The following is a 22535-nucleotide window of genomic DNA, read 5'->3' on the forward strand; positions in this document are numbered from 1 at the left end:
TTATCCTCTATTATTCTGTCAATAGGAGAGCATGTGTGCTTGAAAAAATATATGGGAAACTTTAAAGACTGCGTAAAATATGAAAGCTCTCTCACAATCTAGTATTTGGATAATAAATGATGCTTTAAGCTTTAATGGAATGTAGAGAATGTGTTCAGTGCTTACCGTAAAATCCTTCCAAATATCTTGGAGGGAGGAAGAGTCTGTATTCTGAAAACAGCACGTGGAGTTGGAAGCATCTAGTTGGATCAGGAAGCCAGTTTATATGTACATTCAGAGATTGCTCAAATGAACAAACTTTATTGTGGTCAGGATGTTTATTAGATGCGGTTACTGAACAGGAGTTGTGTTTTCTGTTCCACAGTAACAGATTTATGTTCTTTTTACATGCAGAGAACAGGCAATTGTACGCTAAGGATCTGAATTGCCAAATATTTAAGTGAATGCTTAGCTTTAAGAAGCCATGAAATCTGTCTGAAATTGATGGCCTGTACTTTCAGAAAGGACAGAGCAGAGTACATATACAGATGTAATCTCCTCTGTGAACAACCTTGTTATTTTGTCTCACAGTCTTGTAACCAGGCTGGAAAAAAAACTAAACAACTAAGAAAATGCGGGTTAGGTTGAGAATAGGAGCTTTGGGAAGGTGCTTTAGGAGTCCACACCAAGTCCAGTCCAACCATTCTACTGTACTTTTCTGAACGATTCACAGAATGCATCCCTTCTTACAGTCATTTTTGAGTCACTTTTGAGAGTACACTGCCTATCAATCACTGCATAGATGCTTTGTACATCCAGGAGGAAATTTTGCAGGGGAATCCCATTGTACAATGTGAGCAGATCTTTCTGGAGTAAAAGTGCAGTAAAAGGTTTGAGTCTTCTCTGTTGTGAGCATACCTATACTCACAACAGAGCATATGCACCTCTTCTTTTATGCCTAGAAATGAAAGTGTTGGTACACAGCCATGAGCATTAGGCTTGCTTGCATTCAAATTGTTGCAGCACAGGAAGAGCAGCCATAGATGTTCCCTCCTCCTTTGGAAAAGCAAGCCAGTTGTGATGACAGAAACGAGAAAAATGACTCTTTGCACAAAGCATTCAAACATACTTGGATAGTTTTACACACTGTATACTTTTTCTAAGTGACACTATCCTGCTTTTATACAAACACTCAGAACCTCTACAGCCACTGTTTGGTGCTGGCCTTTTTTTCCTTAGTACTGAGAGCTGAATTAAGGCTTGTCTATAACAACGGGCTAAGAGTTGTGGTGAATACAGGCAATGCTTGCTGGCCTCAAACCACAGAGGAAGGAGAAAAGGACGAAAGTGGAGTCCTTGATCTTTGCAGCAGCCTTTTCCTCTTGTGCTACACCATGACTCCTACTGCCACTCTCCAGCTGAAGGAAGCACCCTGTTCCTGCACATCAGATCACTAAGAAAGCAATGTGAGGAAAGGAAACCAAGCGAGAGAAACAGACTAGCCTTTCCTCTCTCCTTCTATCCCTTGGGACAGCCAGGTACAGTCAGACTCCGTGTTTCCATTTCCCTCTTTCCATTGCTGGTGTTTCAGTCTGGTAAGGTGGTTCTGGCTGCAGGAGATTGCTTCTGCATTTTTATGAGTCACCAAAACCTATCATATTTGTTTTAGCTTGACAAGCTGTGCAGGCCTTAACTGTGCATCAGTTGCACGGATAAACAATTCATACATGTCTCAGGCCTACTACAGGTTTGAGGCTCTGACTGGTCTGACTGTTGTCATATCTGAGCATTTCTGTGCAGTACAGTTGTCCAGCAAGCAGATGAGAAAGCATCCTGTTGTGTATTTGTATGTGAATGTGACCGTTAGAAAATTGAAACATATTTCAACCTTGAAAAAGAGCAGATATGTCAAAGTTTCTATTTCATAGCGTTTTGGTTTTTTTTTCTTTCTTTATGGTTTGTCTTCTTCAAAGATTGGTAGCATAAGAGCTTACTCTTCTTCTTGCTTTGGTCATGATGACTTTATAGTGCAGGTGTTTTTCTTACCAGTCTAGTTGGTCATTATGGTAAGCTCTTCCTCTCCTCTGAGATGCACCTCAGCACCATCACCAGCACTTGTTATTTACTTCATGCATCTGTATACCAGGCTGTTCTTTCTATGGAGGAAAAGGAGCAAAGAGAGCACTGCTAGTGATGGCAGCAGCGTGGTTTAGCAGGAGAATACAGGAGTGGTGGGACAGCACTGTATTTTCCCCTACCTGTGTGGTCCTATAGGGCATTGTCCTTCCTTTGCGTGGCTGTTCAGGCTCACATCAGTGCTGGTGTCTCCAGCAGCCCCAGAGTGCCTCTCAGCTTGGCCAGCTGGACGTCTTTGGCACAGAATTAATTTTGACTGAAGTCTTTGATTTGTTTGGGTGTCTCTTCAGAGATCTCTTGTATTTGCACACACCCAGTGTGCCTCTCTAATGAAAACAGATACCAAGGCCAAAAGGTGCCTGGACTGAGAGCAGAAAGCATCACTTCTATCCTTCACCTGAAGATACCTGAAACTCCGTGTTCCCTTCCCTTAGTCTTTCCAGCAATCTAAGCATGGCTTAATGTCTTTGGGGATGCAAGATGTCTTTCTGTGCACTGACCATGGGAGTACAGTTCTTGGACAACATTTCTCTAATATTAGTCATGTAATTAGTTTACTGAATATTTGTGTTTAGTGAAAGAAAATAGTGCAAAAGCATGTTGTAATCTGAAATTTGGTTTTGTAGTTTGGGCTTGTAGGAAATGAGTATGGTCCAAGGAATGAAGATTGTTTTGCAAAGACTGTGCTGTTTCGTGGCTGAACATATGATAGATAGCTGACCAGCCTCACTGACAGCTCCTGTGAGGGGAAAGTGTGATAGCTGCTGGGGCTGTTAGAAATACTCTGACTGCTGTACGCATGCAGCTTGCTGAAAGATTGCTCTGTCTCCGGTGGCTTTTAACCATGCTTTTTGTGGGCACAACTGACCAAATGTTCTCCAGCTGCTGGAAGTTTATGGTGCTGTTAATAAAGGGATTCTCCTCTAGATAAGCATTTGATCTGAGCCAAGAATATTACTACATGGTAACTTTTCGTTTACTGAGTAAATCAGTGTTTGCTTTCACATCCTTCCTCTGAACTACTTACACAGAACATATTCACCGTAGGGCTTTTCAGCACAGAAAATTTTCTCTAATACAAGACCAGAGCAGTCATGCTAAATTTCAGTGTGTAGGCTATATACTTCCATACATCTATTGTTAAAAATATGGCTTTGATGTGCCAGATAACCCTCTGGCATTCACAAGTCTCCAATGTGTTTTTATTATTTAGAAGAGAGATGGTGAACCCTAATTAAGTGTAATCACAACAACCCAGAAAGATATCAATGGAGGTACGCATTGTGCCCTAAAGTGCTATTTGAACTCTTTGCAAAATGTTGAGTTACCCCTACAGCTATTGCCAATTAACTACTTAATGAAGCATCTACGACTGCTGGCATGTCCCAGCCATGTCACTGTGATGCTTGAAGGACAATGGAGATTAACTAAAAGATTGATCATCGTGATTTCTTATGTAGCAGCCAATCAAATCTAATAAGGGACACTTTGAATTGAAAAACATGGAAGCATTATTTTGCTATTATATAAATACCTGTTTTTAGAACTACTCTGTTTAAATTGCTTGAAATGTACCTATTCCTGCTTCAGTAATGCCAGCACTTCACCACATGAACAAAGAGTTATTTTAGTGCAGCTTCTATTTCTGTCTCATGTTTCCCTATGATTCTATACCAAATACAGCACTAAAGATCAGGCATGTGAATTTAGCTGAAATATATGTAGCAGTTCAAACCAAATTAGATGTCGCTTAGAGGATCATCTAGGTTGGAAAAGACCTTCAGTATCAAGTCTGTGGTCAATATGTAGCCTGACAGATGTTTATGCATGTGCAGTTTATACTTGCACATATGTGTATGACTCTATACAGAAAGGTCTAGTCTAGACATGCACATACATTTTACGTATGATACTTTCAAGCATGTAAAATTTTCAACTTATTTAACAATCTGGAAGGAGAGCATGTATACGTGGATTTTGTGTGTGTGTTTTGCATGAAATATTGTTTTGCTATGACTCATGGCATTGCCCTGAATATTCACTGCAATTTTAGTATTAAACACTCTTGACGCAGGACTTATTGTGTCTGGAAAATGGTGGTGTTTAGATCAAGGCAATCTGTCATTTCCAGAAGAGCTGAAATTTCAAGTCTAAGTTCCCCTTGTTGTTAAATTATCGTACCTTGATTATTCTCTGTATTTTTTATTATGTTCTTCTTTGCCACACCACACAGTGTTTGCATTACCCTTCTGTCTCCTCTCATTGTATTGCTATCTCACTGCTCATCTCATTCATGAAGTTGGATGAGCAACCAACCCAGGCCAGGGGGAAGTCGAGATTTCAATACTGTCAGTTGCGTGAATGCAAACAATTTTGAATCAATTGACTTCATCCTAATCTGCTCTTTGTGATTTTTCGTAAGTAGACACACTTTGTATAAAACAGCACTTGATTAAGTGCTCTTACTCGCCACAAAGTGTTACCAGTGCCCTCGCAGGAAAAACTTGCTTTCAGAAAGCCATTCTAGGGATCTCTTAGCCTATTATTATAGGTTTATTTCTCCATCAGCTTACCTGGCTCAGGTCACAGCTTTTAATTTCTAAGATACTCGCTTTTTCAGAGTAGAAAAATAAACACAGCTCAGTAACAGGCTGAACTGCAGAGGTCTGAAGTTTCAAAACTGACTCACTGTTCCTCAGCAGGTGTTTGATACACAGGCACAGCCAGCTGAAATCAGAGGGCAAACCAGGCAGCGATCAAAAAAAGAAGCAAACGGGCTGGAAAGTATTTAAAACTCCTTTAAATAACAGCAGGAGCTCCTGCTTTGGCTGGTACAGCACCAAGGTGTCTGGCTGCCCACAGCCATGTTAAGCAGAGAGGTGTTGTCGCAGGTGGGCAGACAGGGAGCAAAGCCTGGAGCACCTGCATGCTCTGCCAGGCAGCTTTCCTTGGGAAAGGGGAGTTCTGCTTCAGTTAGATTCTTGGTTTTCAACTGTTGGCCTAGAGCTTCTCAGAAACTAGGCTTTGAGAAGAGAAAGAAAATAAGAGTACTTCCTAGCAGTTCACTTCAGATTCAATGGTTTGGTGGAATATTTGGTTTAGAGCACAAGGTACTGTGGTGCCTGGGAAGTAATACTGTTAGTTCCTGCAAATTCACATTAAAAAACGTGTTTGTGTCTACAAATCCCTTTGGGACTCCAAAGCCCACTCAAAATGAGAACTGAGCTCTGAGCTGTGGCTGTGTTTGCTGCTGTCTGCGCAGAGGTGTTGGCTGAGGCTTCCTCTGTGCTGAGAGCCAATTCTCTTCAGCTCCTTCTGGTGCCTCGTGTGAGGAGGTTAAACAAAAACACAATAAAACTCTGAGCCAAACATTTTTCAGTGCAGCCCAGACAGACGTTTTATTCATAGTAATTTCTTTATTTGTGTCATAAATCCTTCTTCTCCTTGTGCTCCTCAAGGAGATTAAAATGAAGGGCATCACCTCTGCCATCAAGGCCTAGACCCCCGAGGCCCTGCGATGGTTTCACTGCTTCCGCATGCTCTCCCACCCACTGCTTATTTGACGTCTGATTCTTTTAATTGCGCAGACAGCCTTTACCTTTTCAGCTTCTACAGCAGACCACATGCTGCAGTCTTAGTTTGCGACCACAAATAATAATGCCCTTTTCCTATTTTCCAGTTTCCAGAGACTCAGTAGCAGACGGCATGTGTAAGGAAAGGAAGGAGAAAGGCAGGGTAGGCTCAGTAATAACAGCAGGAAGGCAACAATAATGCATAAAACTATTAATAAAATTTGCTATTGTTTTTCAGAGCATGACACAATCTGGCGTGTTGCTTACTATGCTAGCTTCTGGGAATGGGAAACTGTGAAAATGACCAGTGTTTGTATTTTAAATATGATTTATTTCTTTTTTGTTTACTTATCGATTGATTTGTTTAATGATTTATAGAATCATTTGGCCATCAAAGCTGCATAGCAGTTTTCTTCCTAAAGACTTAAAACCAGAAAGTAAATAAAAACAAACTGTATTTTTAAATTGAAATCTCATATAAATTTTCACTAGTGCTAGGATTTCAGGGGGAGAGGGAAGTTGTTTGTTTTCATTCTCAGAAGTACCGAGCTCCTCAGAATGAAAGATGGCAGGTTCACATGAGCAACAGAAGAAGACGTTAATAACTTCCATCCTCTTCCTATGGTTATGTTTATGAGATTTTAAGGAATTGGTGTCTAGCATAACACTTGTTTATGCAACTAATAATAGGCATGTCAGATTCTTTGGGAGCGGCTTCAGTTCTTTTCCTTTACAGCACCCCCATGTCTGAGATAAGGACAATGTAAAATAGAGAGAGTGAAAACTTGTTGGGTGACACCGCAATATCCTTGCTGTGTGACACCATGCAGGTGCATGAAAGGTGCACAGACTCACCAGTTCTTTCTCTGACCTCCTAACCTTCCAAAACCTGTGCAAATCAAGGATGTTGGGACCATATGCCAAATAACTGATAATGGGTGCTTCTCAGCTCCATTAGTTCCAGCCAAGAATGGTGAGCAGAGCTATCCTAATTATCTTTTGAGACCCACTGAGCAGGGGGTGGTGAGAAAGGCGCAGTGCTGAGAGCAGCAGCACAGCAACAACTTTGTATCCCACCATGCTCCCTCCCCTCACTGGAGACCCACATCCGTGTCCGTGCCGCCATGCACCCAGTCTTTCCTAATCCATCTTTCTGGCACACAGATCTATCTGCTGTCTGGGCAGCAAATGTTTTTGTCTAAACCCACAAAGCCAGGACGCAAGGGCCTGAGTGAAGGGGTTACTTTTTCCATAACAACTTCCAGCAACTGTTGAGCCATCCCTGCCTCCCAGCTCATGGAGGGTCTTTTGTGGCTGAGGATGGAGGCTCCTGGGAAGTCTGGCCGTTCTCTGGCTCTCATGCTGGGGCCCTACAAAGAGGCTGCCTGCATGCCGCAGTGCCTGCCCGGCACCTTCCCAGCCAGGAGGGCAAAGCCGCTTGGAAACCATCTTTTCTCATCCTGTTGCCCATCTGCCTGGGAAGCTGACTGACAGCTAAAGGGTGAAGGGCCGGAGGCCATGCTAATTGTCTGAGGCCCTTGCTCAAACATGGATGGAGAAAGAGGGGGTCCCCGTGGGCGAGGGAAGAATGGGAACCTTTGTGAGGCCTGACACAGTAAATGCCACCTTTGTGAAGATTTAGACTTGCTGAGGTCGATTTTTAACAACTTGGGATGCTCTGGTCTTTTCCCTTTGTCTCCAGAGGCTCCTCTTCCTCCTTTATTTCTGCTTCGTGAACAAGCATTGTTTAAGTCAGGCTCGAAACCCTTTTCAGTGGCTTAGCCAAAGAAAGACAAGTCCCACCCTGCTCAACAAGCCTCTTTTTGGGACTGCTGGAGTTTTTTTCTTTTCCTCCTCCTTGTCTCACACGCTGTAAAGAATGCCTCTTAGTATTCTCAGGGGAGCAGGAACATTTGCATATTAATTTAATTGTGTGTGTTCATGCAAAACTACTCACAGCAAACTAGCCACAGTTATTAAAATTAATTTGCAAAGGAAGGGAGCTATTGTTTTCAAGAGCGGGGCTGTCAAAGCTTGTATTTTTACGTGTGCTAAAAGCACCTTCCTATTTGTTTACAGCCTTCATTGGCAATAGAGAATAGCTGTCGAAACACAGCAGAAGTTTCCTTGGAGAAATCGGAGAGGCAAGAGATGTAGAAGATGTAGAAGAAATTCTATTTTTCAGTCACTCCCAGGCCAGGTTTCCTCTCTGTGATTCAGATCTCTCTGGTACTTGCTATGAGAGAAAACCTGCCCAACCCTGCCTCTAACAGTATAGAACAAACCCAGCTCAGCTGCACCAGTGTGTTTCCACTGAGCTCCTTCCAGTGCTTTTGGGTATATTTCCATCTGGCTTGAGCACATCTCTCAAAAGAAAACTGCATAAAGCTTTTTTGCTTGGGGTTGGTGTGTTTGCAAGTGCTAGCACTGTGTGTGCATGTGTCTCTGTGTGTGTACACCAGAGCCAGACAGCAAAGCACATGCCTTCTGCAAAAGGAGCACCAGGCTGAGGCTGGAGAGGCTGCATACCTTCCTCCGAGGAACACTGCCTCTTCCGATCTGCAAGGAGGATGTTGCTCGAGCCTTTATGAGGCTGCTCACTGAAAACATACTGTTAGATAGGAGGAACCTTGTGGCATTCCTTTATGGTTTGTATTCGTATTCTTGTATTTCTATCTTCATTTTGTTATGCTTTTCGGGATGTAATGTAGATAGATTTTTTTTTTAGGACTGTCAACGATCAGCTAGAAGTCAATCTATGTTGCTGTACTGTATGTACAAGACTAAATTCTAAATGGTTTCCCACGTTTATACGTGTTGGCACTTTATAAGTGATACTGCAGGAGTAGCTGCAACACAGGACCACCACACAGATGGATGCACAGAGCAGCAGAAGGTTTTCTGGAAAATTTGACAGTTCCATACATAATCCATGGACGTGACATGACCTGGGACTGGTCTGAAAACGTATTATCAGTACTATCACCAGCACAATATCTGAGGTAATTTAGCTTCCCGCCATGCACAGAACTGTAATACACAGTGCTTTTGCCACATTGCTTTTGCAACATTTGCTCCTGTGTCATTGGTAATAAAACTGTCAGAGTGACCTTGGGGAGGTAATAACTGCTCATTGATTTGGATTTAAAGCTTCCATGGCGTTTTACCTACTGTGTGATATTTGTTAAAGGAAAAAAAAAAAGAAGCTTGTTTCCACAGTGTCCTATAAAAAAAAACATGGGGGGTCATTTATAGACATAGGATGTCTATTAGCTGTGTGACCCTCTGAAAATTCCCAGAGACTGAATTTCATTCTGCTTTGGAGCTGCCTGGGAGAGGAACGCTCGAGCTGCATGCCCTGAAATCCTGCTCTGAAGCCAGCCTCACAAAGCATGGGACTTAGAGCCAGTTTCAATGGAACTTTGCTTGTTAGGGTGAGGTCAGGAAAACTGTGTCTTTTCAACTAGAGCAACAACAAAAGATTTCAGGAAATATCCAGGTAATTTGGTTTGTTGTCTGTTCTCCTCTCAGAAGTTAATTTCAGTTGCACATTCTGGATGCTTAAAGAAAAGTCTCTAGGTAGTTGGCTATTTTATACTTCGGAAAATTGATTTACCGATCTGCAAATCTTAAGACAGAGAAAAAATTTGGGTGTGGGACTGTCAGCCTTGAAGTCGCATCACTCAAACACACAGCTAATGCCCAGCCTGGCACATGTTGTGCCTGTGACCAGCCAGATAGTCCAGTGGGTAATTCTGACAAGCGCCCACAGGTAAGGAAGTCTCAGCTGTTCTCACCTAGAAAATTTGATTTCATATGCTGTCTCATAGGATGCAAAGGTGTAGTTTTGTCATCTTTTCAATACTGAGAATGAAGTTTTGATTGCCTTGGAGGGAAGGACATGTTTGTTGCTTGGGCATCGGTGTGGCACTGGGCTCCAGAAGCACTGGTGCTGTGCAGGGCTGAGGCTGGAGCAACCTGGGAGCAATTGCTGAGGACAGGGCTCAGCTGATGCTCTGAGTTCTCAGCACCGGGTTAGGAAATGCAAGTGTCCCTCTGGCAATTCAGCTGCAGGTCAGGGGGACTGTGCCTAACAGGAAAGGCACATTTTAATCCACAGTAGTCGGTCTTGCTTCTGCTTACCTTTAGATACTGCTGAGACATTTTAAAACTGTGTGTGGAAAAAAACATTTTTCAGAATGGCGAGTTTCATTTTTGCATTCTCCTTCCTATTGCTGCAGGTTGTCCTTGATGCGAATTTCATTTCCAACAATCTATGCTTTTCTTCATGTCTAAAAGAAAGAGAGTTTATGTTTTTGTTTTCAATTGTTTGGCTTTTTTTCAGCTGAAATGTAGCATTCAAAGGGGCACACATGACTCTAAGAACACATAAAAGATACTTTTTCGTTTGTCCTAACCATACTGGCTTTTAATCCCTTGCATAAGTAATGTACGATGCGATTCTGCTGCTGATTTCTAGCTTGCTGCATATTGCACTCAAGAGCCAGTCCTAGTTGGGTTAATTAATTTGAATTAACTGCAGGGATCCTTTCCATTGATTTCAGTGGATGCTGGATTGTGCTGGTAGTGTAACACAAATTGCTGCTTCTTAATTAACCCCTCTACTCTCATCTGATCTCTTCAGGTTACTCTCCTGGTGCATGAAAGAATAGGGGCTGAAGCCTTGATCTCAGGTAGCAATGCATGTCATCAAGAGTGGGTTTCAGCCAGATTTTCTCTTGCCCTCCAGCCAATTTGGTGCCTGTGTTGTTTTTATTTTTTAATGCAAGTGGATGACTGCAAGAGAAATGGGAAGAGACTTGCTCTGTAGTAGCATGTAGTAACATGGAGGGGAAGCTCAGGACAGATTCATAGCATAGAGGACTTGAAATTTGTTATTGCTCCCGTTGGGGCAAGTTGCTGCCAGATCCCACTGTTTTCTTCTGCTGCTTTTTAGCAAACTGTAACATTTTACTTTGACCAGCTTTAATCTGGGGACCTGGAATAACGGTGAACAAGGCCAAGTGTTGTTCTAAGAGCAAGCTGCATGTGTCTGACTGAGCAGAGGTGGTCACCTTTCGCTTTGATGTACAGGTAGAGAATCTCAGGGGGCTTTTGGAGGTTAAATTGTAGATGCAGAAGATATTGAATAAGCAAACTTGAAGCATGATTGTTATGGTATATGTAAACAGTTTGTCTTCACAATGCTGCTGTTTGTATTGGTAAATGCTCTATTTTAACACACCAAAAATATAATGCAAGTGAAATACTGACATACCATCAGACCCCAGCTGTTGCCATTGCCATCCATGGCAGGCAGGCTACAGACTGGTGTGGCATAAGACCTGCATTGCAGCAGTTGCTGGAATATATTTTCTGCAGTTACTGAGGAGTTTTGGAGCCTACATGTGCTACTTTGAGAACTATCATGGGTTTAGATACTTATAGACATTTCACTTCAATGGGACTCAGGATGCACTGAGGCAGGACAAATCTGTAGGATTTGTTGAATGTTTAGATGTTGCTGTTTTCAGTGGGAACTGTGCTAGGTGGCACTCTTGCAATTTAATCCTTTCGATCCTGAGGCGCCCAAATATCTACTTCAATTTTGAAAATGGTAGTAAGGCGACAAAGCTTAACGGGGAACGTGGTTATTTATGTCTCACTATTACAACAGAGAAAGTAATGTTGTAGGGTACTTACTGCAGGCTGGTCACTTGTGTGTGTCATGGGAGATGGAGCCAAACTCCTTAGTATGATATACGGCAGGCACAGTAGCAAGGACTCCTGTGTGCAGAAAAAATATTTTGAGAAGTATATTTAGCCTACCTAGCAATAAGGAGTCACAATAAATTACCATAGCCATTTCCCTGTGTACTTCTGCACCATTCCCTTAAAAGAAATGACACGTTATTGATAACCCCATTTCAGAGAAAAACAAAGCAAAACAAAAAAAAAAACAACAAAAAACTGATGTCATGCTTTTTTGTCAGTTTGCTTTCTATTTAGTGGTGTTTTTGAGAAAGGTGTTTTAGAAACTGCTGCATGCTTTCAAACCCATCTTCTGAACATTGCTTCCTCATGACCTATGTATCACAGTGAAATTATGTTTGTAAGACATCAGAAAGTGAGTGACTACAGGAGTATCCTCCAGCCTGAGGTCATCCTGGTGACATCTAAATTATGCTTCTCCTGTAAGACAGCATGATGGAGGCACACCATGCACTAAGTCAGCCAGCATCCCTAACAAGACAGCACTGTGTCCCAGCAGAAGACCTGACCAGTGGGTTATCAGGCTGACAGAGACCAGAGATTCCTTACATGCCAGTTTTTTCCCCAGTGGTGCCATTTTTGCGCTCTGTGGTTAGTGCAGGGGATGAAGGTAAAGAAAGGCAGAAGGATAATTGAAGGAGGAACAGTGGTGTTTCCAATGAGAACAGAAATCCTATAATGCTCTCTAACTGGGGCTGGCAGGACCGGCTCACAGCTTTGCCAAACCCATACCCTCACAGGAACTGTCGTATGGGATGTTTATCTGCAAGTTATTTATTTCATGTTGCAGTGAAAGGGAAACAGATTCACTGTTCAAAATACCATGCTAGTCATTGGAAAGCCAAGACGTGCTGCTTGGCAAGCATTTTTGTTTCATTTTTCTGCTTTGGAAAAAGGCTCATTCCTTGAGACAGTGGCAGTTGGGTTATAGCTGTTCAAGCTTTGAACAGCTTTGTTTTTTATTGCCAAAACTGAATAAAATGTAGAATTATTCCAAATATGCACCAGCAAAGTTTGAAAGGGTGTTATGTGACTTTAAAAACAAAAAAAAAAAACAAAAAAACCACCTGTAAGAATAATCACTGTAAATCTTTACAACCGAGTATAATTTAAAGCATCTGTAGTAGAAAACAGTCTGAAGTTGGATAAGAAGAGATATCCAAAATTGTTTTCTACTGCATTGTCAGGAAGGATAACAGCACAAGCAAATTGGAGGCTCTGATCACTTGCCATGCAGAAGATGCACAGTCTATTCACGTGCCATGTTTTACTCAGTTTCAAAGAAACATTTTCATCTTGATATTATTAAAAACCTAGACGCTATTGAAAAGGCAGAAGCACCTACAGATTGATCTAATCCTGTGACTGTAACTGAAAAGACAAAATAATGTTATATGTAGAAGCCTGCGCTTTTGGTAAGGCCATAAAATGTTAAAAGATCAAGATTATTAAAAACTTGAAGAAATGACAGCCAAGGAGAGAGAGTCAAAACCGTTCTGCACAGAACTGAATTCAGGACATACATTTTAGCAGTGTCGTGCTAGATGATTCAAGTGCTAAACTAGTAAATGTTAATATAATATTAGGAAATTATAATGATGAATATAGCTGGATACCATCTGGTATTAACTCAGTTCCCAGGGCATTTAAAATTCTGATTGTGCAGTTCCTTGTAGGATTACTGGGTTGGAAAGCTGTAGTGAGGAATGTTGTAATTTGTCTGGTGCTAGAATTACTGAGCAGCCAGCCAATGCCGACTTTTGATGAAAAATATCTTTTTTAAAATAAATAACACGTTTCAGGGAAAGAGCGCAGGGCTTTTTTGTAGGTTGGTTGTTTTTTTTTTTTCTTTCTATCCCCAGATAATTTGGTTAACGTTGATGCTTTCTGGATGCTGTAGCTCTGTAGCCTCAGTCTTGCTTTTCCTTACAATCTAGGTGGTTCTCAAGAAGCCCAGCCGTGCCCACCGTGCCCCTCAGCCCCTGCCTGCTGCTGGGTTCTCCTCCCCAGAGCCAGGGCCGTGCGGGGCACTGAGGATGTGGCCTCACCCAATCCATGGGTGAGAGTCAGCAGCTGAGAAGCACAAACTGCATTTCCCAAGCTTTCAGGATTAGGGCTGATTTTTTGTTTCTACTTGCTTTTCATAGCCCACGTAATCTTTTTACACAGAAAAACAAGGCTTTTTTGTCCCACTCACATATGCTCTTTGACTTAGAGGACCAAATGAGGTGTTGGCTATTGTAGGGCATTTAATTGTTACTGTTTATTAGACTTAAAAGTAATGCTGAGGATAAGATAGGAAGTAGCATGTGGTATCACTAAGGGATGGAATGAGCAGAAATCATAAGTAGAATCTTGATGAATAAGGGTAGCCAAAGTTTAAGTCAAGTAAGTTTGTTAAATTAAGCAGGAATAGCAGAGCTATAAATGTGTTTTGTTTCCGTAGGTTGCGAGTACATAGAAAGAGCTTTCATCTTATTAACATGTTTATATACAAAAAATCCCATTATTTTAAATTTTATATTGTTACCAGAAGAGGTTTCCAGTACCTTAGTACCGTACACATCACTGAACCTGTGCTTAGTAGATGTTTCCATATATAAATATCAAAAATCTCTTTGACATTTAATGTGCTTACATAAGTTACATTTCTCCTGTAATCAACAACTTTCTGTTAGTGTTTTTGGAAGTCTCTTTGCTCTTAATGGCTTATTTTTGTCTTTCTTTAACATTGCTCTTTATTCCATGCTGTAATCTTTACGTTTCTTGCCTGTTGCTGCAACACATGAATTTGCTGTGCCATCTCAGCATTGCTGCATTGGTCTTTATCTCACTTATGGCACTGAGTGATTCAGTTTAGAAACAGAAATTGTGTTGCCTGCCTTGAACCTTTTGGGATCCTTTGAGAACTTGTGATTTCACAGCTAATGTCAGGGGGTTGCCACCTTAGCATCAGCCATTGGTTCCCCAGAAATTACTGATCTGAAGAGAACAAGGTGGCTGAGATGCAGAACAGCTCTCTATCTCCTGATGTATAAATGGCTGCTGTTTCCCCAGCTGTCTTAATTAGGCAGATCTGTGTGGTTCAGAAGGCTGATAAAGCTCCTGTGATCCTCTTCTCAGTGCCATTCCCTTCAGGCAAAATGCAGGTGCATCTCAGCTTCAGATTATTTTGATAAAACATAAAGGAAGGATTTTCAGAGTAGTTTGGGCTGCTTTGCTTCTGGGACACCTAGATGCATCCTTGGCAGGACCTGAAATTCAGAAGGACAGGCAGAAAAAAAGGCATTGTGCCTTTGTTCTCTTTCTTTACTCCCTGTATTCAGGGACTTTCTGCAACTACCCCAAAAGAACTTTTTGTGTCTGTGTATGATTTTCAAAAATACAGAGCAGAAGAAGAGAAACCAGGGTGTGCATTGATGGTGGGGCTAACAAACATTCCTCTGGGCAATATTTGTTTGAGTAGAAGGTGCAGATGATCAGAATACTTGAATTCCCCCAAGCTCCTGTTTCAAGATCTTTCTGCTCTGTCTCTCACAGGATGCAGTCCAACTCTCTCACTGATCATCCTTATAATTTTTCACGGCACCAGCAAGATCTGTGGTGAATCCAGTGCGGACACTCAGCTATTTTCTGCCCACGCTGAGACAGCCTTGCAGCACACATTGTCTGACTGTGCTATTTGTTAGCAGCTCAGATGCTGGAGCACCATAGTTCTAGCTATCTTCTCACCTATGTGTCTGTAGGTTATCACAATGCCATGGCAATGAGATTGTAGTGGCTTGGAGATGAAAGGTTCTCAGCTGTTTGATGAATTTCAGTATTTGTTTAAAATCCATTTCACTTAATGACTGGGGATTTTTCCTCGGACACTGGCACTCAAGGGCATTTAGGCACGCGTCTGTATTGCTGGGGGGTTTTCTGTACCTTTTAGTGAAGGTAAAGTGAAAGTGATTCTGTCTCCCTTCCTTCTTTCCCTCCTGATTCCTCTCCACTTTGATGCTTTTTCTTTCCAACAGAGGAGTGATAAATGGCCCAGAGTGGAGTTTGATGAGGTCAGGAGTTACTGTTGGCTGTAAATCCTTCCTGCTTGTTGGTTCAGCAGCAGTCTCTGGCCTTGGACTTTTATGACTCTTCAAGTGGAGGAGGGAAAGGAGCAGGATGGGCTGCCAGCACACCAGAGTGATTTGCCAGAGGGTTTTATTTGATAGCTTCATGCCTAAAGAAACTCCTCAGAGCCCCAGAACAGAAGGAAATCCTCTAATCAGCTCTTTGTTTCTAGCTGGAGCTCTCCTTCTTAGGGAGAACAGGCCTGCCTATTGCTCATGGAGCATAATGTTAAGAAGAGATCATTAGAGATCACCGTTAGGATGAGATGATCTCTGAACACAGACAGCTTAGATACAGAGATACGGAGATAAATTGCTGTGTTAACATTTGTAGCCGTGTCTGTCTGAATAAGCAATGTATTTACGTCAGTTGACATCCAAGCGTGTGAGGTGAACCTGCGCTACTTTTTGGCATTCTAACAGCCCACTATATACTGCATACTACAGTGTTTGCAAACTGTCAACTTGTAAATCCAAGGTAGTTGGTGGCCACCTAAAACCACCTTCACTGTGTTGATTCTGACAGAAGTGCCAGAGGGTAAAGGTATTGGGGAATGGTGAGCATGGCAAAGGAGAGCTACTCTGACTTACTTCCAAGTACCTGTGTCCCTGCTGCACGTAGCAGAGCAGATAAGGAGAAGCAAATGGACAGATAAAAATGTAGCCTGGTCTGCGTCCTTTGAAGGTTTCAATGGCTCAGGCAGCCTGTCATTCTTTTTGCATTAAAGAATTCAAACAGGGATGGAAAAGGAACATGCTTTCCTACAACGGTGCAAAATGAGCATTGCCGCTTCATGTTATCGAAGCCTTTTATTCTTCCCAAGTACCACCATCACCAAGTAGGTCAAGAACTTGTATCTGTAGTCGGAGACCTCTTGAGCAGAAAATGAAGCACATTTATTAGTGGGTAGAGAGTAAGTTTATTCTTTACACAGAAATATGTTTAAAACTCAGCAGAACAGAAGATGTTTTTCTAAAAAATTTAGAATCATAGTATCATTAAAGTTGGAAAAGAGCTGAGTGCAGAGGGATGATCACCTCCCTGGCTCCTGCTGCAATACTATTTTTGATAGAAGCCAGGATACCATTGGCCGTGTTGGCCATCTGGGCACACTGTTGGCTCACATTCAGCTGAGCTCAGACCAACACCCCCAGGTCCATTTCTTCCACATAGTCTTGTGGAAGAAGTTGCTACTCTGCCCCAAGCCTGTCATGTTGCCTGGGGTTCTCGTGGCCAGAGTGCAGGATTCGGCATTTCATCTTGCTGAACTTATCCCTTTGGCTTCAGCCCAGCCTGTCCAGATCCCTCTGAAGTGCCTTCTATTCCCAGACACATTGACACTTCCTGCCAACTTACTGTCACCTGCAAACTTACTGAATTTACTTATTGAATTACTTTAGTGAAGAAAAAATGGAAGCTTACATGTAAAGAAAGCTTGTTCAGAAACACTTTCATTCTGAAATTAGACAGTATAATGAAACCAAAAGTACAACACTACAATAGAAGAGCTATTCAAAATGCAACATTCCTCTCCATTTCTCATGCTTTTTTAGCTTTGGTTTTGTTAATACCATTTAGTAGAATCGCAACTCTTCTGGCTGGCTTTTTAGGTTTTGTGATGATATTCTTAATATTCAAGGAGGAGGACAGTCATTAAAGGATTGACATCAAAAATGATGTTTATTTATTTGGATTGCTGGAAGGTGTTGATGTCTTCTGTGTTCTCCGTCTTGTCTCTTTAAACCTGCTCGATCATACAAAAGAACATGAATAGAAGAATTTGCCTCCAGAACTTTTCATTATTAATGATGCTCTATGACTAAATTGGAAATCTGCTACTGTACCCCAAGGGGGTGATTAATTTAGCAGACTAGGAGTTTTGATTAAAAGGGAATGAAATGTCTGACACATAGTCTATTTATCAGTTATTATAATATTAAAACACTCTAATCATTGTGGTGCCTAAATTAAGGCTTCACAGCGCGAATGTCACTTCATAGTGCTTTTAGTTCTGGCTGTGCGATACAAGTTTATTATCAGTGGGCACCTGAGAATGTATGAGTATATAGAGATCTTCAATAGGAACAGAGTGGTTTAGTAAGAGCTCTGCTCTTACCTCTTCTTGTTGAAGAGGACATGAGCAAAGACTTTAAGATGTGATCTGTACTAGTAAGGCAAGTGCAAGATGCAGCTTCTCTGATTGTCCTGTCACCAGGAATTATTGCACAGGCTTTCTCAAAACTGGACTGAGCCTAGAGACAAAAAAAAATCTCAGCTAGCATAAGAATCTAAGTCAAAACTAGTTTCTTACAGAAGGCAGGTGTCTTCTGAGATGAAACACTTGCAATAACAATTCTGTGTCTTTAAATTCAAGGTTAAGGCAGGAATCAGCAGCAGTCAATCAAGAAAGAAAAACAACTGTTGGTGCCAACCACGTGCCATTTAACCAAGCTGCAGAGAAGTCAGAAACCAGAGCAGTGGGTCATGTGATTCTGTAAAAATGCCTAACAAATAGCTGTAAGCCATGGTATTGACTTACCAGTCCTACTGAAAGATTCCAGGAGGGAATACGGAGGTCATGGGGCACTGTAAGACCAAACAACACAATGTTCATGAAAGATGGAGTCAAATAGCAGTGGTGGATGTTGCTTAGTGTTAAAGTTTGAAATCAGATCAATAGAATAGCCCTGTCAGCAACTCAAGTTTTACACTTAAATAGGAAAAATACTGCATTAGGACTAAATTATCCATTGACTGACCAGGATAGCAACAGTGAGACAGTGACTGTGACATTTTGAGAGAGATCAGAGTGCTTCTGAGGGCAGCAAACACAATAAAGATAAACAATTTCCATGACCCCTTTGTAGCTTGGGTAAATGTCATATGAAGGCCCAGTGTCAAGTCTGTTTTTTGAGACCATCAGTGACCACTTCATGGAGCAGCAGTCAAGGAAGCGACAAGAGCAGCTTCTAAGAGCCAGGCCAGTGGACTGTGCTTAGTTTATAACATCATTGTCAAAGGTCCACTCTGCTGCAGGGACCGTAATGCAGGTAGATTAAGCATTCCTGCAGATGCAAGGAAAGTTGAAACATCCACTGCTGTCACACTTCATTTTAAAATGGAGAAGCTAGAAAAAACTAAAAGAGTAAAGTCCTACTGTGTAACATAGAGACAATTTAAAGATGGTGATGGAATCCTAGAACAAATGCATCCTATTTATCACCTTGAGAAAAAAAGAGGAAAAAAAAAGGAGGAGGAAAATAAGATGGCTAAACAGCAGGAAAAGTATGTTACTAAAAGCAAGAATATCCTTCAGATAGCTTGGGCCTGACAAATGAGAAAAGCAGAAAGGCTTGTAAACCCAGGCAGGCAGATTCTAGGGAAAAATGAAATAAGAAAGGCCAAAAGAATTGGAGAAATTTACAGAAAGCACCAAAAAATCCCTAGTAAATCCTGTTTCAAACACATGAGACGCAGGAAGCTTGCTGGAGTCTGTAGGTACCAGTAAGCAATAACTATGCAGAAGGAGTGCGTAGAAAAGTGAGATGTTTCATGGTGTTTGCTGTGGAAGATCATGGGGGGCTCCCGCAGTGGGATGTCTTTCCTGGCAGGTTGATGAAATAGGGCAAGTGTTACCTCCAGTGTGCACTCCTGGCTTATGTCCTGGTAACAGAAGACAAACACCAGTTTAACATCCGTTTTTAAGTGTTTCCTGTGAGGTTCCCAGAGCCTTACAGTGGTAAACCTAGTATTTGCAATAAGTACATTAGCAAAAGCTGTAATAATAATGGAATGAGCGGGAACATCAGTAAACATCAGTGACAAAGAACTATCTGGAGGTTTGCAGTGAAAATCACGGTATATCAAACTGTCGGGTAGGACTGGAGGAGTGGATGGGCCAGACTGGTGATATAACTTACCTGGATTTTCAAAAAGCATCAAAGGGATGTTAAGAAATGCAGGTGCCATGAAACGACAGCGAGGTGCTTCAGAAAATTGATTAAAATTGGGAAGTGGGAGGTAGAAATAAAAGGTTGAAGTTGTCACTGTGGAGGAAAGTCACAAGTCTGGTTCTGTAGGGATCTGTGGTGTGGTGTTTGATAGGCTCACAAAGAAGGTGAAGCGGGGCTAAAGTCAGATGGTGAAGTTGGATGATGAACTCAATTTTTTCAGGGAAATGAGTCAGTTTGCAAAATGATCATCTCAAATTGAGAGCCAGGTTAGGAAAGTGCAGATGAAATTCAGTGCAGATAAACAGAAAGGAATGTAAATAGGAAGAAAGTGTCCCAATATTTTATCACTCAGAAACAGTGTTTTTTTTCTGGTTTGTTTTTGTTTGGTTGGTTGGTTTGGTGGGGTTTTTTTGTTTTTTTTTTTTTATATTGGTAGATAAGTTGAAGTGATTGTCAGTTCAGGGCTTTCAGAAGTGGTCAAAAGCTAATCAAATTGAAAGCTAGGAACAGAATAGACTAAGTGGAAACCATAATTATGCCACTTTCTAAATCCAAGCAGTACGTCAATTGTGAGTAGCACATGGTGCCCTGCCCCTCAGGAAACACATCAGATGTGAAAGAGGCACAGAGCAGGATGACCAAAGCAATCTGGGTGCAAGTGGCTTTTGTGACAGGGAAACCTGAGTAGATTAGGACTTGTCATCCTGGAAAAGATATAGCTGAAAGGAAGAGATTTGATACAAGTCTATAAAACCATACATAGCCTGGAGAAAGTGACTGAAAAAAAACGTTCTGCAGACTATTTTGCAGGCAGAGATCTGATAGGAATCACGTCAAATAAAGCTAGAGGAAATGAATGAAAAGAAATTAAATATGCCAAGGTTGGGGACTTCCATGTCACAAAAAAGTTGTGTGGCGTGTTACTGTTATAGCAAGAGTCACACAGCTTCAGAAAGCACTCCAAAAATTCAAGGATGAAAAAGAATACATCAAGAATGATTAGAATGTCAGCTTTGGGTCTGTTAAGTGTCCGAGGTAAAAATTTGCCTGGAAGAATATTCTTCCCCAAGCTCATCCTAGTTTTATGCAGTCTTGCAGACATCTGTGCTGCTCGCTGTACAATGAGATGCAGGGTGCTGGGCGCGGCAGCTTTGTTTTAAGCAGTAGCGTTACGTGTGGCTGGAGAAACATCTCAGTTTTCATTTTGGATATGTGGCCAAATGGGAAGTAGAATGAAGTTGAAATATTCTTTACCTTCTGCAGTACTTAAACAGGTCAGTCCCTTAATGACATTTTGTTTCCATTTTCTTTTACTTCTTCAGTACTTACATATTAAGTACTGTGTAATATGCTATCCATTATTTATGGCAAGTATGTGAGTTGTGCATTCCCTAAGACATCAAGACATCACTATTGCCCTCAAAATGGGTAAATCAGATTGGTAGAGAAGAAAATAGGGTAGTAACATTCAGTGTAAGCCTTTTTCCTCCTCCTTAGCCCCTAAAATCTGAGATATATCGATGATGGAATCGAGTGCACCTTCAGCAAGTTTGCTGAAGACACCAAGCTGAGTGGTGTAGTCGACACGGTTGAAGGTAGGGATGTCATTCAGAGGGACCTCGACAGGCTGGAAAGGTGGGCCTGGCTGAACCTGATCAGGTTCAACACGGCAAAGTGCAGAGTTTTGCACTTGGGCCGGAGGAATCCCAGGCATCTATACAGACTGATAGGAGCGGTCCTTGAGAGCAGCCCTGTGGAGAGGGACCTGGGTATCTTGATAGATGAGAAGCTTAACATGAGCCAGCAGTGTGCCCTTGCGGCTCAGAAGGCAAATGGTATCCTGGGCTCCATCAAAAGAGGGGTGGCCAGCAGGGACAGGGAGGTGATTGTCTCCCTCTACTCTGCTCTTGTAAGGCCCCATCTGGAGTACTGCATCCAAGTGTGGAGCCCTTAGTACAAGAAAGACAGGAGCTGTTGGAGAGGGTCCAGAGGAGGGCCACTAAGATGATCAGGGGACTGGAGCACCTCCCCTATGAAGACAGGCTGAGGGAGCTGGGCTTGTTCAGACTGGAGAAAAGAAGGCTGTGGGGTGACCTCATTGCAGCCTTTCAGTACCTAAAGGGAGCCTACAAAGAGGAGGGGAATCAACTCTTTGAAAGGGTTGATAACTGCAGGACGAGGGGAAATAGTTTTAAGTTGAGGGAGGGGAGATTTAGGTTGGATGTCAGGGGGAAGTTCTTTACTATGAGAGTGGTGAGGTGCTGGAACAGGCTGCCCAGAGAGGTTGTGGATGCCCCGTCCCTGGAGGTGTTCAAGGCCAGATTGGATGGGGCCCTGGGCAGCCTAGTTTAGTATTAAATGGGGAGGTTGGTAGCCCTGCATGTGGCAGGGAGGTAGGAGATTCATGATCCTTGAGGTCCCTTCCAACCCTGGCCATTCTGTGATTCTGTGATACACTGAATGAAAGTGTGTTCTACCAGTGGAAGGAGGGATTGCACAGAGATCCCATCAGGATGACATGCTGGAAGGTAAGAAGGTGCCCAAAGAGCTTCCTTCTAATCTGGCTCTGTCCTTTGGGCAGTGGTGACCATAGGGGACAAGCGGGATCTCATCAGTCTCTGTTTTCTGGATTAGTTCTAGCAAAAAAAACAACCAACCAACCAAACAAAAAAAAAACCATCAAAGAGTAGCGGTTAAGAGATCTTCCGTGGGGTTTTGTTTGTAAATTAAAAAAGAAAACAAAACAAAACTGTCAGAAGATAAATGCTTCCTGAGAAAAAGAAAGGAAAACCAATCCCCAGAAAGCCATCCTCTGCACACTGAGCAGGTATCTTCTGCCTCCCTCCATCTCCCCCCCCAAAGGGCAGGCTGGCTCACTGCTCACTGCTGCAGGTGAGGATGTGTGAGCACTGTCTGGCTGCTTTGCTCCCTTCCTTCTACCCCCCTGGTCCCTGCAGCTGCTGCTGCATGAGAATAAGGAGGATGTGGCTTTGTGTGAGACACAGTATGGTCT

At 42.2% G+C, this 22535-nt stretch overlaps 1 long non-coding RNA gene across 1 annotated transcript in view; it reads right to left on the reverse strand.

Moving 5' to 3' along the window:
- Positions 1-284: 284 nt before the first annotated feature.
- The window catches only part of LOC146544462 (uncharacterized), a 75547-nt gene continuing 53296 nt past the window's right edge, over positions 285-22535 (reverse strand). Inside the window, exons 5-6 of the long non-coding RNA XR_014882996.1 lie at positions 11391-11474; positions 285-9979 (exon numbers count right to left, since the gene is read on the reverse strand). This is a non-coding gene — a long non-coding RNA (uncharacterized LOC146544462). The remainder of the gene's footprint in view (positions 9980-11390; positions 11475-22535) is intronic.

The sequence above is a fragment of the Meleagris gallopavo genome, chromosome 4 (genome assembly GCF_905368555.1).
Source record: "Meleagris gallopavo chromosome 4, MGAL_WU_HG_1.1, whole genome shotgun sequence".
In the NCBI taxonomy this organism is placed as follows: domain Eukaryota; kingdom Metazoa; phylum Chordata; class Aves; order Galliformes; family Phasianidae; genus Meleagris; species Meleagris gallopavo.